Consider the following 14,054-nt stretch of genomic DNA (forward strand, 5'->3'; position numbering starts at 1 on the left):
GGGAAATTGCTCCTAGTTTGACAAGAATATGCCTATTAAATGGCCTCATAAATCGACAACTAGGTGTTAGTAATTTTAGCCCTACAACATTTTTATTTGATTTATTTTTCAACTATCCTTGTTGCAATGTAAATTACTTGATAACCAAGCATGTTGAATACTTGCTTTATACATTAGAGGTATCGGGTATTTGGAGTAGTAGAGTTTTAAAAAAAAACATTTTAAAAAATGGTGTGTTAATCGAGTTTTTCTACAACAGGTGATGCTCTCCCACTTCAGACTTCCTCCTCAGTTGAACTGTGAGTTTGCGGAACTCATCAATCTTGAAAGTCCAAGCATACAAAGGTAAATTTCCCATTAAAATATTAATTAAGCTTAACCCATCTACTCAGTCATCTGTGACAAATTGCTTGGTTAGCGCAGGGCTTGCTTCAACTTATTCTCCTGCAGCTCCCTGAGTCATCATGTGTTACAATGTGCACAGCAGACAGAGATGGACTCCCACTCCTCCTCATTTGATTTTCTAACTGTCATTGTGAAAAGTGTCCAGTGCTACATTTTTTTTTTATCTTTAAGGATACACTGAGTCTGCTTTTTAATTATTTCTGCTCTATTATCTCTAAAAACACATTGAGGAAATGACTCTTAATGATTGCAGGCACTGCAGCTTCATGGACTGTCTTTGATTTGTTCAAACACCTGGATATAATTGATCTACAGTAATAACCAGCTACTTGGATCCTGCATTATACTGAAGGACATGCACAGAAATTGTACGCTTTGATGCTGCTTTCTAAACAGTCAGGTTACATAAAAGTAACATCTAAGGACCTTGCATTTTACAATGTGATTAGCCATTCTTTAATTGGTATTTACAGTAAATTAAACATTACATTAAAAGTTATAATCCTTATGTTGACAACGCTGGTTGACACATTAGGTGTGGTGACAATTAGTGTGGTTGTTTTTACATGTGCTGAGAGAATGAACAGTAAACAGTGATATCAATGTGATAAAAACAAAAACAATAACTCTGGATAACATACAGGCATCATTTCCTGTGAAACTCTTGTGTGTAGGCAGATGATTTGAATCCTACGCAGCAATAGCAGACTCCACCACTAACTATGAAAACTAGTTTATACAGAGATAATTACACAATGCAAATACATTTAATGGCTATTGCAGAAGAGGTGCTGATGATAAATAGTATCAGAAATGGGGTTTGAGTTTAGGAATATGTTAAGGACTATACATTTAAACACACTTTAAAATAACTTGAACACAAAATCTATAAATACTATAATTATAAGATGCATATACAATTGAAATGACTGAAAATCCCTGATGAGTTGAGTGAGATGGAGCAGCCACACATAAAATCTGTAGAATCTTTTTATATCCTTTTTTTCTGTTTTGTTTTGTTTTACTTTATATAACATTTTGGGAGGAAACTGCAGTCACACTTTCTGTAATTGGAGAGCAGGGAAAAATCTCTTCAAACATATCAGCAGCTTACAACAATTGCACAAAATTTTCACTCACTCAAAGATAAAAAGGGAGAAACAACTGTAAAGTATAAAAGCAGACGACAGGAGAGATCTTCATTATGACGGGTTTTTTTTTTTTTTCAGAAGTATCTTTAATGTTTTCTCTTTTGACATCACTTTTTTGAGGTGCTGCTGTTCTTTGACGTTGCCACAGCAGCTGTAGATTAATTACAGCCTGTCAAAGATGAATTCCTTTTATAAAACAATTTACAAACTGAAACATCCAGATGACAGCATGAGTGCGGGTAATGAAGCACAAGGTGTGTGTATTTCTGTGTGCGCACTCACTTCACTGAATGTGCATGTACTCTGTGTATTGTAAGTGCATGTATGACATGTATGTGTGTGTGCTTTTGGAGTTTGCTTTTTGAGGATTAGAATACTAAGACTAATGAGGGTTGGAGTAAAGGGGCACTGCTAAATGTTAAGATGTGTGCATGTTCGGTGTGTGTGCGCTTGCTTACTGAGTCTAAATGAGGTGATGGTAAGCTTTAATTAGTGACAGAGGGGAGGATGGATTGAGAAAAAGAGCAAGGAAGGAGGTATTTTAGGCAGAAGTGAAAGAGACAGCTACAGCAGGAGAGAAATAGGCAAATTGATTTTGACAAGAGATAAGTCTTTCTTGTTCCCAGGTGTACAATAATGCTTTTAAAGTGTTTTTCCACACTTGAAAAATACTCATTCTAGTGCAACTTTTAGTCATAAACAAGATGAAAAAAAACAACTGTATATGTGAAAAGTAGGTTTATTTGTGAAAGCAAAATGAAATGTCTTGGCAATTACTAAATATTTCTGAAAAGGAACGGGTCTGTGAGAGTGAGATAGAGAGGTAGACAAGGAAATTAAAATCCACACTGCTGCTGTCAAATATGGGTGTTTTATAACAAGCTTCTGCTTTCAAATCTGTAATGGTTATGATGGAAACTGGGTACTTGACATGAATGATACTTGAGCTGAGCATTAATGAGATATGGAAAGAGAAAGTTCAGAAATAGACGGAGTGAAAGAGGGATAAATACAAAGTATATCATTCTTTAAAGCTGGATTTAGGGACTTTCTTCCCCCCTTCTGGCAGTGAGAGTAACTACAAAAACACTGGTGACACGTGCTTACGCCATAGGCTCTGCCGTAGCCTACTACTTCACTACTGTTGTGGCTGTAAAATGGTGGTTAAATTGTTTTCAAGTTAGCAGAGAGTTAACTAGAAGTTAGACTCCAAGCTTTGCCATGGCAACCAACTACCCAGCCTACTCCGCAACAGTGCAAAGCAGGCAGGTCTTTATTGTCAGGGACAATAAAGACCCTTGAGATACAGGCTTTCAATATGAAACTCATATACATTTAATGAAATGCATAAATGTAGATGTCGCCTCAGTAACTAACACATGGACAAGAATACTTAAATCTGCACTTGTATGGATCAGATGAGTCTCTCAGCTCTTATCGACCTTGTCATTAACAGCAGCAGGCAGCTGTCTTCACCAATAACATTCTGATTTGTTCACTGCACACTACCTGCTCAGCGCCAAAAGGAAGACAGACACAGTTAGCAACTAGCTGGTGAACATAGTGGAGCATTTAGCAGCTAAAGAGCCAGATATTTCCCTCAGATTTGATAAAGACCAAAAATAGAGCTAAGAGGAGTGAATAATAGATTTATATTGGCCAGGTGGACAGAAACACAAAATAAGGCTAGTATTGCTTTGTCCACTGGACGTGTAAATATGTAAATATTTGCTAACTAGTTCACGATATCAAGTTTAGAAGTTGATAATATTTCAATGTTGTGTTTACAGCTTGTTTCTGCTGCTCCAGAATGGCCTAAAATCAGTTAATGCAGATTTAAAGGACAATGCCAGTTAAGTAAAACTTTTGAAAGTTTTGGTTTTGCTTGATGTTTGACATTCTGGAAAAAAAAAAAATTCTAGAAATTGAAGAAAAAAAAAATTGGAAAGCCTCTTATTGTGGGTGTAGAATTGGTATTACTTTGTAGACTACCAACAGAAATTGTACATAGGAATGTAATATGTCAACATAAAATTTTAAGAATTTCTGATTCAAAGTTTATGACTAAATTATGGTGTAGAAGCAGAGTAGGAGTTTTCTGGCACAACTTCACCGACTTCTAAGGTGCACGAAGAAGGGAAAAAAAGTCTGAAGAGGTCAAACTCCAGCTACACTTGTAGTACATAGAACAACTTTATTGTTAGACCAATGCGTTTTGGCCTGTGGCCTTCGTGACCCTGATGAAGGGCACAGGCTGAAATGTGTTGGTCTAACAATTAGGAGTTTGACCTCTTTTGACTAAATTATGGTCACAGAAATCATGTCCATGCATTGTTGAATGGAAATTAATAACTATGGAACAAATTACATTTATGTTAAGAGGGATCTTACAAGTACACAAAGTAAGTCAGACAGGGCAAGTAACTCTAGCATTCAGACAGGTTGTGAACAAGCCAACTCTGTAGCAAAATTATTATAAACTACTGGAGTTACAAGTGAAAGAGAGCAAACCAGAGATGTCATGTCAATTACAATAACAATCCCTCATTAGTATAAAAACAGTGTGCACACAACTACGGTAAGTATGGTAAGTCAACTTTGAACCAGGAAGTCTGTAAACTGTGATGGTCTTCTTAATGATGTAGAGACAATGACCACACGTACAAAAAATAGGTCCAAGTTGTAATAAACCAGAATTAGAGAACATACTCAAAACAATACATTGAAATGTACTAAAACAATATTCTTAATGTATTCTCACTATATATATTGTACAATGATAGTACAAATGATGGCAGTGCAGTGAAGTTATTTAAGGTGGTAGTTGTGATGTATTTGTATGGTAAGGTGCTCCATAGAAAGTGTATTTAGTAATTGTTGAAATTCACTCAGAAGATATTAGAGGTTCTCCATAGGAATGTAATGTAATATTCAATAGAAACCTATACAACATGAAAAATGTGGTTATTTTCTCCAAGCTTGACAAATTCTCTTCCATTAAGGATGTGAAATACAAAAGTGCATGAGTTCACAATTTGTCTGTACAGTATGTCCAACGCAGGATGCAGTGCTAGTGGTGCTCATAATTTCCCTATTAGACATTAATAGTCTCCATCATTCAGCTAATTAATTGTGATAACAAACACTAAACAGTAGGATACTGAAAAATGGGAAAGCCTTGATTGCTAGCAATTAATTAAAGTCGAAGTTGGAAACTAAAGCTGTTTTTGCTGCTCGATATCTGGAGGTGTCTGGATTTTATTAATGGAGGGTGGCTGTACAGTCAGTCTATTTGGTCATTAATTATGATAAGAATCTATTTGGCAGTGCACTTAGGTCTTCCATAAAGAACAATCCAACGTGGACCCAGAAAACAGAACAGAAAAAATCATATATAATATAGTAAGTGCCATCTAATCAAGAATGCATTTATTGGCTTAGTTATAAATTTGCCCACGATCATTTACATTCACAATGTATAAGACATTTTTGAGCATTACATTGTCAAGCAGCAGGGGTGACATCAGTTGACTTTCTCTGTGTTATGGTTGGGGTACCTCGCTTTCTGATCTTTTACAAGCAAATGTGTGTGTGTCTGTCACTCAGTAATTACGCGGTACACTGGCTCTTTAAATGCTTCCCCAGTGCAACATAGGGTAAAACCTGTAAGCTACAAGACTGACATATGCCTATGTGTAACACCTCTCTCTACCCATTCTTCTTTCACACTGCAGTGTGGTGACATGATACAAAAAAACAAAAATACTGAAACACACTTATTGAACAAGGCCACACAAACACAAATATACACACACACATACACACAGTGTAACAAAATGCATGCAATATGCAATGATGAATTTAACTAGGGTAATGAGGACAGGTGCCATAATTGGGCTGCCAAACAGGAATATTCGGTATTGGTATAAAAAATGGGAACATTTCAGTTTTATTTAATATTTATGTTTGGGTGAAGGTTAGAGACGGTTGCAGAATAGAACAATAAGAATATGGAGCTGTTATGATGAAGTCAATGCTCTAGAGATTGAACTAGCTCACACTTTATTGAGTATTTAAAGTAGCTACATATTAAAATACTCACATGAAGCATGTGACTTATTAGTCACTCAAGCTTCTGCTCCACTTAAGCAAATGACGGCAGACAAAAGCATCGGATCTGTGTGGAGTGATAAGCCTGTAAAGTTCCTCAAACTGATACCTGAAACAAACATGGGTCATATTTCCATCACATTTTCCACATGGTTTTCGAACGTTTGAGGTTTGACTGGTGCTTTAAATTATGTCTTTGTGTTGCGTCCTCTTCTTCTTCAATGGTTTAATGGCACCTGACTGGAGAATTTGTGTTGTAGACTGTTTAACTCAGTGCACCCAATTCCTAACATTTGCGTAACAGTGTGGCTGGAAATACGCATGAATACACATTTTCTTTTGCCAATTTTCTGGAAATTCAATTAAAATTTGCGCCACATTTGAATAGCTTGGCTTGTGACACTTGCCAAAAAAACAAAGGTAACACTGTCTCAATTAAAGCACAAACAATGAAGGTTATTAGATGCATTTAATGAAGACAACCTAGCTTATGTGTTAACAGACAACAAGCTCACTAGGCTGCTATTTTCTCAGTTCTAAGGTTTCTTCATAAAGAAATTTGACAGAACATTTAACTGAATATTTGTTGATAATAATTAAAAATATGTTGGTTGGTACAAGATCAGAGAACAGTAGATTACTTGTTGTACTGTAACTAGCCAGCAGGCTGGTCAGGATAGCCTGGCTATGCTGGCTTGCTAAGCTAACTCCAACTGTGGAATTGAATATACCACAATATTAAAGAAGGCTGACTCATGCTTCAATGAGCTATAAACCTTATTAACAGTATTTATTTAGGCCTAGTATGAATCTAAATGTATGTATAATGCACACTGAACTGAAGATGCTGAACTACTACTGTTGTGCACTCAAACTGGACTGAGGTGTTGCAGTTAGTTTCTCTAGAATAACTTTCACCACAGTCAATACCCTTAACTTTAAGCAGTTGTACAGAGGCATTGTTGAAGCAAAATAAATGGAAACTGAGTCGAGCAGTAAAGGCGCACTGACACGTTCAACCAGGCAGAGTCATGTCATATTTCATTCTAAAAACATTTTACAGCTCAAAGAACAATCTGTGCAAAAACAGACTTCTATACATCACTGCAGTTATCTGTAAAGTCACAGTATTTCTCCAGTGTGTTTTTATCACTGCAGTCTTGTATCATTATTATAGTTCCACAGACTTCCCCATACAGCCACAGAACTGACATCTCTGACATTTCCTTTAATCATACTGCTGCCATGTGAAGTTTTAAATAACTTAGAGAGAGATAACGGAAGAAAGGCAGAAATCACAAGATTATATACCTCCGTACCTATATAGAGATTTAGAACTCCACACCCCCGCACTGAACGCCTGTGATCCCCCTCTCCTGCTCTTTGCCCTCCTTCCACCCTCCTCTCTTTTATCTGAAGACACTGAGTGCTGAACCACCTGATGCTTTCATGTGATGTGAGACAACAGCAATTAGTGTTGTATGTGTACATGTGTCTGTGTGTGTGTGTGTGTATGTGAGAGAGAGAGAGAGTCCATCAATTAAGATGTAACCCTCTGTACAATTGATATGTACGGAATGTCATCTGGAGAAAATATAGGGGTGTATGATCTCTGTAACTCCCTTTTTATCTCTCACTTGTTTTTCCCCTGCCATTATTCTCTACCAGTGCAAGCAAGAAAGACAGAGAGAAGACAGAGCCATGGGGTTTGCTTGAGAGAAATTAAGAAGCTAGAGAGAATAAGGAAGGTACAACAAGAAGAAATTGAGGTAACAGAAAAAAGGAGGCTGAAAAAGTGGTAAACAGTTGAATAGATAATGGAACAGCACTTTTTAATTGCCTCACAAATCCAACTGAAACTAAATATGGTGTAATCAACAAGACAATAGAAGATGTGTTTATGCTGCAATAAGGACTAAATATGAGACAACCTAAGCGAGATGTGTATCAGTATAAGTGAATAGTCTAATAAGAAATTGTTTCAAGAATAGCTTGTTATATCCAAGTTCAGTTAACTTAAACTGAAAGTTGAGGTTTTAAGGTTGGTGCTGACTCTTCTGTTCAGATAAGCAAATTAGACAAATTAACATGCAAATTGTAGCCAACTTATTTGATGAATTGATTGCCTAGTGTACAAATCAGATGTGCTGATAAGTCAGTGATGGTTAACTATCAGTTTTATTAATGGAAAAACATCATTGACCCGTGTGGGAATCTGCTAATTTTCCCCAGATCTCATGAAATCGCATATCTCAACCAACTGTGATTGTGCATTTTCCCCACACACTGGCCCACTCCATACATTTTGTAAAGAAATTGTCCTCACTTCCTTTGGTCTGGGTGGTCTAGAGAACAACACAGAAGTGGCTGGTGTGTCTTTTGCTGTGATTTGCAGTTCTCGTCTACTGCCTTGGATTGTATCTTTGGCGAAATTGGCTCTATGAGAGTGCTGAGAGTGAAACAAAACAGTAAAGTTGCAGCTGGACAGCTAGACAACGAGCTGAAGCTCGCTATAAAGCTCCGTAAAGCCGAGGAGAGCTGCATTGTGGATGATAATTCTCTGCAGGTTCATTACTATGAGCCACGCCCAACAAATTACACACTGTCATGTAATACATTGCTGTTTTAAAAGTATCGATTGTAGCTGCTGTAAATGCAATCCGGTGTTTGGCAGAATCATCCAATATCAACATTTTTGTCTAGCGAGGTTGTCCATTTCCTTGTTTACCTTGTGTTTGGGTTGTATGAGAATCTCACAGTGGAATATTTCTGCTACAAACTGAGATGTTTAATGAACAGAATGAAAATCCTTGCCAGGACTAATTTTGTCATGGACTCAACTATTTAAGGAACTCAACTGGTAAAGAAAATGGGCAAACATCCTTGGTTTAACATATATGATGTCTAAATTTGGTTTGTCTTCACTATTGTAGGAGTTCATGTATTGTTTTGATGCATGCATCCTTTGTGGAGGTGACTCTGACAACTAGACAATCAAACTGATTCATCATTTACAAACCTTCATTCTGACTGGCAGCACAGTTCTAACATACGAGTCAAACACAAAGTCATCACTTATTTCCAGTCATTGTCAAAATGGCCACCAGTGAGTGAGTTGTATAACTTGAAATGCTTGTAAAGATAAAAGGGTGAGTCTTTAACTCTGCAGCTAAAAATAGAAATCTCCAGTTACAGTAGATATAATCAAGTTTTTGAGGGAAGAAAACCTGATTTGTGAGAAAAGTAGCTAATTCAACTAATTGGCTCACTTTTCAGTTTGCTTTGTAACTAGATTCATCATTGTAGACATCTCGGAATGTGTTAAGAAAAGCAATTTCATTTTTGTTCAGCATTTGAAGGATGAGGAAACAACTCTGTTGAAACAGGTTAGATTGTAACATATTGGCAGCCATATGGTGTCTATTTAGGCTGCTTTGCAAGCTTACAAGAACAATTAGAATGCCTTAAGCATGCTTTAGAAAGAGCAGCTATGAGACATACAATGTAAACAGTTTTATTTACAATAAGCAGTAGTGAAATCATCAGGGATTAGAGATGTTCTACAACCAAAGAGCTGCAGGTTTTAATCATGCAATAGACATCACCTGCTCAGAAGTCGCTCCATGTAGAAAATGCTAATGTGAATATAGTAACTGATAAACATGAAAGGGCATAATGGAGCACAAGCATTATGATTCACAATATGCCCAAAGGTTTTTCAGAGGATAGTGTGTATGATTCTATGAAATGTGGTTTCTTGTATGTCAAGCATGTGTGACCTTGCTACAACAGTTTCCCATACTTTATGGCAAGAGCCCACGATCATTGTTAATTAAATAATCAAACAGCCATATTTCCTGCAGGAGGATCATTGCTGTCCTTGCCATTGGACAGCAGAAACCTTCTTAGACACCTCAGGAAACTTGGCAATATGTCTGTATTTCATAATTGTCCATAATTCATATTGTCATATATACTTTATAGTTTTGAATGTAGGCAATTGTGGGGTCATTTGGCTGACTGGTGATGTGCCAATCACACATACAGTATATTAATCTTATAAATCTTTCTCAGGTGATTATTTTAACAGTTTCAAGGTCCACTGTCATCTATTATGCTGTACATGCACAGCATAAAACAAAAGCTACTGCTTTAGGCACAAAGTGATCAAGTTTCCTGATAACTTCAAATTAGTTATGGTAGGCAAAATAATGATTGATAGACTGAGCTTCTAAAGAAAGTTTCACGCAGACAACCTGGGGATAGATAAGCTTGTTAGCGTCTTCACAAAAAAAATTAAATTAAATTAAATTAAATTAAAAATCCTGTCATTTAAACTACTTTGTTATCAATGTCTTACTGTTTTACTGTTGTGTGAAAGGGACTAAAAAGTGGTGGTTAGGGTTGGTTTTTCCAATTTCCCCTCTTTCCAGCCTCTTAAAATTGCTTCCCAGCTGCACCTGTTGCTAAGGTGGGCACCTGGTGGAATAGATGCTGAGCTGTTGAAGTAGGCTTCTAAAGGTCACTGTCCTTTTGAGATTAAAAACAGTGTGGCTACTATAAAGTCTATTGTCTCATTGTGGAGGGCAGTGTGATGATCATCTGGCTCAGCACATAAAAAAACACACACAAATGTTTCCACATAGCTTCAAAAATGCACCACACACACAAACAAAAGAAACTAATCTGTGCAATATGGTGTGCCATGTTTTTGTTGTTTTAAGTGTTTCTCTCTAAATTCTGTAAAGCTCCTGCTGGAATTGACAGTGATGGCCAATTTAAATTGTAATGACAAAACTGTTGACAGCAAAGCAAGGAACAACAATACACTTATTTAATATTAAATCTGGCAAAAGTTCAGAATCAGGATGCCAGGAGTATGAGTGTGCCAAAGAAAAACAAGCTGTTAATCCCTATTAGAGTCTATTAACTTTGCAACATGTGGCAGAAACTGGAACCAAACCATGATAAGATTACACCAGCTAACAGATGTAACAACATTTGGTGAAGTGTGTTTCAAGCTGGAGGACAGGCAATAAAACGTTATGATACAAAGACACATCAAGGCACAATTATACATTTTAGACTCCTTCTCTTTTGAAGAAATTTGGCTTTTAGGAATCAGTTTTTTTTTTCTTTTTCCATCTTTATTCTTCCCTCAAACACAGCCCAGATACTTCTGTCAGACACATGAAGGCACAAATATAGATGTCAGAATCCTTCTCTTTTTAAGATTGTCTGCTGTTTCTTTGAGCCTTTCTGAGTCTTTTATTTCCTGTTGTAATTAATCTTAATTCTTCCTGAAACTCAGCCTCAAGCAGACACTTCCAGCTTGAACATTGCTAAAGCAAAGTGAAGTTCAAGGGGCTACTAGTCACCAAAGTCAGAGGGCCCTATCTTACACCTGGCACAAAGCAGCACCAGGCATGACGCAAGTGTCTTCGCTGGTTTAAGACAGATGCAGTTGTCATTTTCCCATCCAGCGCCCACAATGTTTAAATACAAATACACTTGCGCCCATCTTAGCGCCCATGGGTGTGTTGGTCTTAAAATGCGGTGTGGTAAGGCGCATTGTTGGCGCATTGCTGTAACTGTTTCCACTGAGGAAAACTGAGACTTGTACATGGACTTTTGTTATTTTTATTTTATTTTATTTTATTTGTCAAATTATTACTGATCCATTGTAACGTAAAAATAAAGCATTTCCCTTTGAAGTATAATGGAGCTGGCTGTAAAATAGTAAAAAGTGGAAATACCCGGGTGACCTCAAAATTGTATTTAAGTACATTGCTTTACATTTTTAATATGTCTTTTGTGAAGCAATTTAAAATATGTATTCTTATTATAAACATATTCTGGGAAGGATTTATGTCTTAACTTTATCTGTCTTCCTACCAGGTTGTCTACTTGACTGATAAAATGTAAGTTAATGAATGAACTGGATGAAAGTAGACCTTCCTGTCTAAAAATACACCATTTTTTTGTGTCCTAATATGTATTTACGGATGACTGGCCAATATGGCGGGCTGATTCACATACTTTCTGATTGGTTGAGTGCTTGAATGGATGACTGGTTAAATAAATTGGCCAGATGACTGAATTACTGGCTGACTGAATGCTTGCACTGAATAAATTGCACAGTGGAGCACCACACAGTATGAAAATAGGCCTTCCTCTTGAGACAAATTAATGCAAAGTTTTCATTTTAAATTTCCATTTTCCATTCAGCTCCTTCTGAATTAGTATGATATTTTTACAAGCTGAGATGTATCCAAACTGTTGAAAGAGCAACAAGCTAAAACTGTGGAGATGTACCAAGTTAAATGGCATGATAAGGGTGAATGGTTTCCTCCCTGACTGAATGGTTTATCTGAGTTTTTAGATTGACCTTGTGTCTGTCTGACTGACGCAGCAGCTGGCCAGCTGATTGAGAGTCTGAAGGATTGACTAGGGGGACTCATTGATTGACATTTTGAGTGCTTAGATTAACTGATGGATGAATGTGTAAATTAACACAACAGCAGATAAGTCTCACTCTTATAAAAAGAACAAAAAACTACACAAACTCTAATTTTGTTGATCTTCATGTTTTAACTCTTGGGTAAAAATAATTCTGTGAGCTTTGGTCTCTGGAAACCCTTTTAAAAGCTATTAGTGTGTAATGTGTACATCTATGTATACACACCTCCAGGTTTGTGTCCTATTTTTGTCATGTCTGCCATTTTAAATGTTGCCATTCATCTCCCGTCCACCAGTTCCCTCAGCTGTTCCCACCTTTCCCAGTCACCTGGTCGTCCAGTTGCCTCTATGTAGCTCCACTGTATACCTGCACAGTAAATATCAAAGACTAGATGGGTCATAATCATATTAATAAAATAAACCAATCAATTGAAAAATGAATGAAGTGACAATAAAATAACTTATTATATATATTTATAAAATAAATATCAATTAATTAAATAAATTAAATAATCAATTAAATACATTTCCAAATACATCAGTATCCACTAAAATAAATTATTTATCATTATCAAACTCCATCCCAACTCTATTCTATATGTTTAAATTAATTCTGAATATCTATTTGTAGCTTGACTTTTTTACTTATTCGATTGCTTTTTTTTTTCATGAGGGCCTTCATTATTTATTTCATTGCCTATTTATTTCATGATGACACTTGCAAGGTAAAGTCCTGGTCACACCACAAAGTGAAATAAGTGGTGGTGGAAGCTTTGTGAGTTACAGTAATGAACATAGTCACAAGGCTAGTCAGTAAACTACTGAGTGAATTAACCACTAACATGTTAGCCAGCCAGGGACATTCTAGAGGTTGTGACAATCAAATAAGGAAATCAGTCACAGTAGTTCTCCAAACTTGCTTCAGGACTATAAGTTAATTCTAGAGATGTATTTTTACCATCAACTCCTGTCTCACAACTGTTTACAAACCATGCCTGTTTTGCCGAGCAGTTAACACTCCAGCAGTGCAGGGTTATAGGCTGTAAAAGTGGAGAGTGGAACAAAGCTAACAGGCTATTGTTTACTACTGTTCACCAAAGTTAAACTTCTCATTGATTTACTTCATCTCTATAAGTGGATAACCTTTTTTATTTGAAATGAATTGATTTAGCTCTCATTGCTTGCTATTTTAAATGCTAGTGTGACTGGCCCAAGTCATCTTCCAGGTCATCTATTATGTCTCCTAGCTATAGTATTCCAGCCTTATGTCCTGCCAGCTTTTGTGAATTTGACCCTAGTTAATATTGGAACTTTTTGCCGTACTTTATCATGTCTTCAGACTTAAGTAAAGCCTGCTTCTATCCCTCTGCTCCGGCCTGCTAAGTTTGCATGTGCTATCTCATTCAGAATTGTTAAAGGTTTGAAACAGGACTGGAGAGAAGACTGCATACAGTAAAATGAGTCACTGGATAGGAACAACATTTTAATTGAAAGTCTTGCAAAAAGATGGCGAATTTAGGCAACATGCTGCAGTTTTGTTCAAATTCAAAATAATCTCCATATTGTGAACTTTGAATTCAAGGGTTCATCATGAATATAATAAGATTTTGAAAGAAAAACTTAAAATAGAACCTGTTTTTGTAACAACTCCTGCAGAAACAGGCACAAAGACTCAATAGCACAACTCGAAGACAGGAATCTTAATCAACAATCTTTACTTGCAAAGGACGGTACACAGGAGGTCAGTCAGGATAAAGGCAAACAAATCAAACAGGGAAAAGGCAAAGGCAGGGTCCAGGAAAAAACAGAGCAGGGATAAAAAATACCAAGGAAGTAACCCACTAGAAAAAGGCTGGAACGCTAGACACAGAGATACTAGGACAAACTGGCACAGAGAGAGGTGAACACACAGACTAAATACACTAGAAA

The sequence above is a fragment of the Thunnus maccoyii genome, chromosome 8 (genome assembly GCF_910596095.1).
Source record: "Thunnus maccoyii chromosome 8, fThuMac1.1, whole genome shotgun sequence".
Classification (NCBI taxonomy): Eukaryota; Metazoa; Chordata; class Actinopteri; order Scombriformes; family Scombridae; genus Thunnus; species Thunnus maccoyii.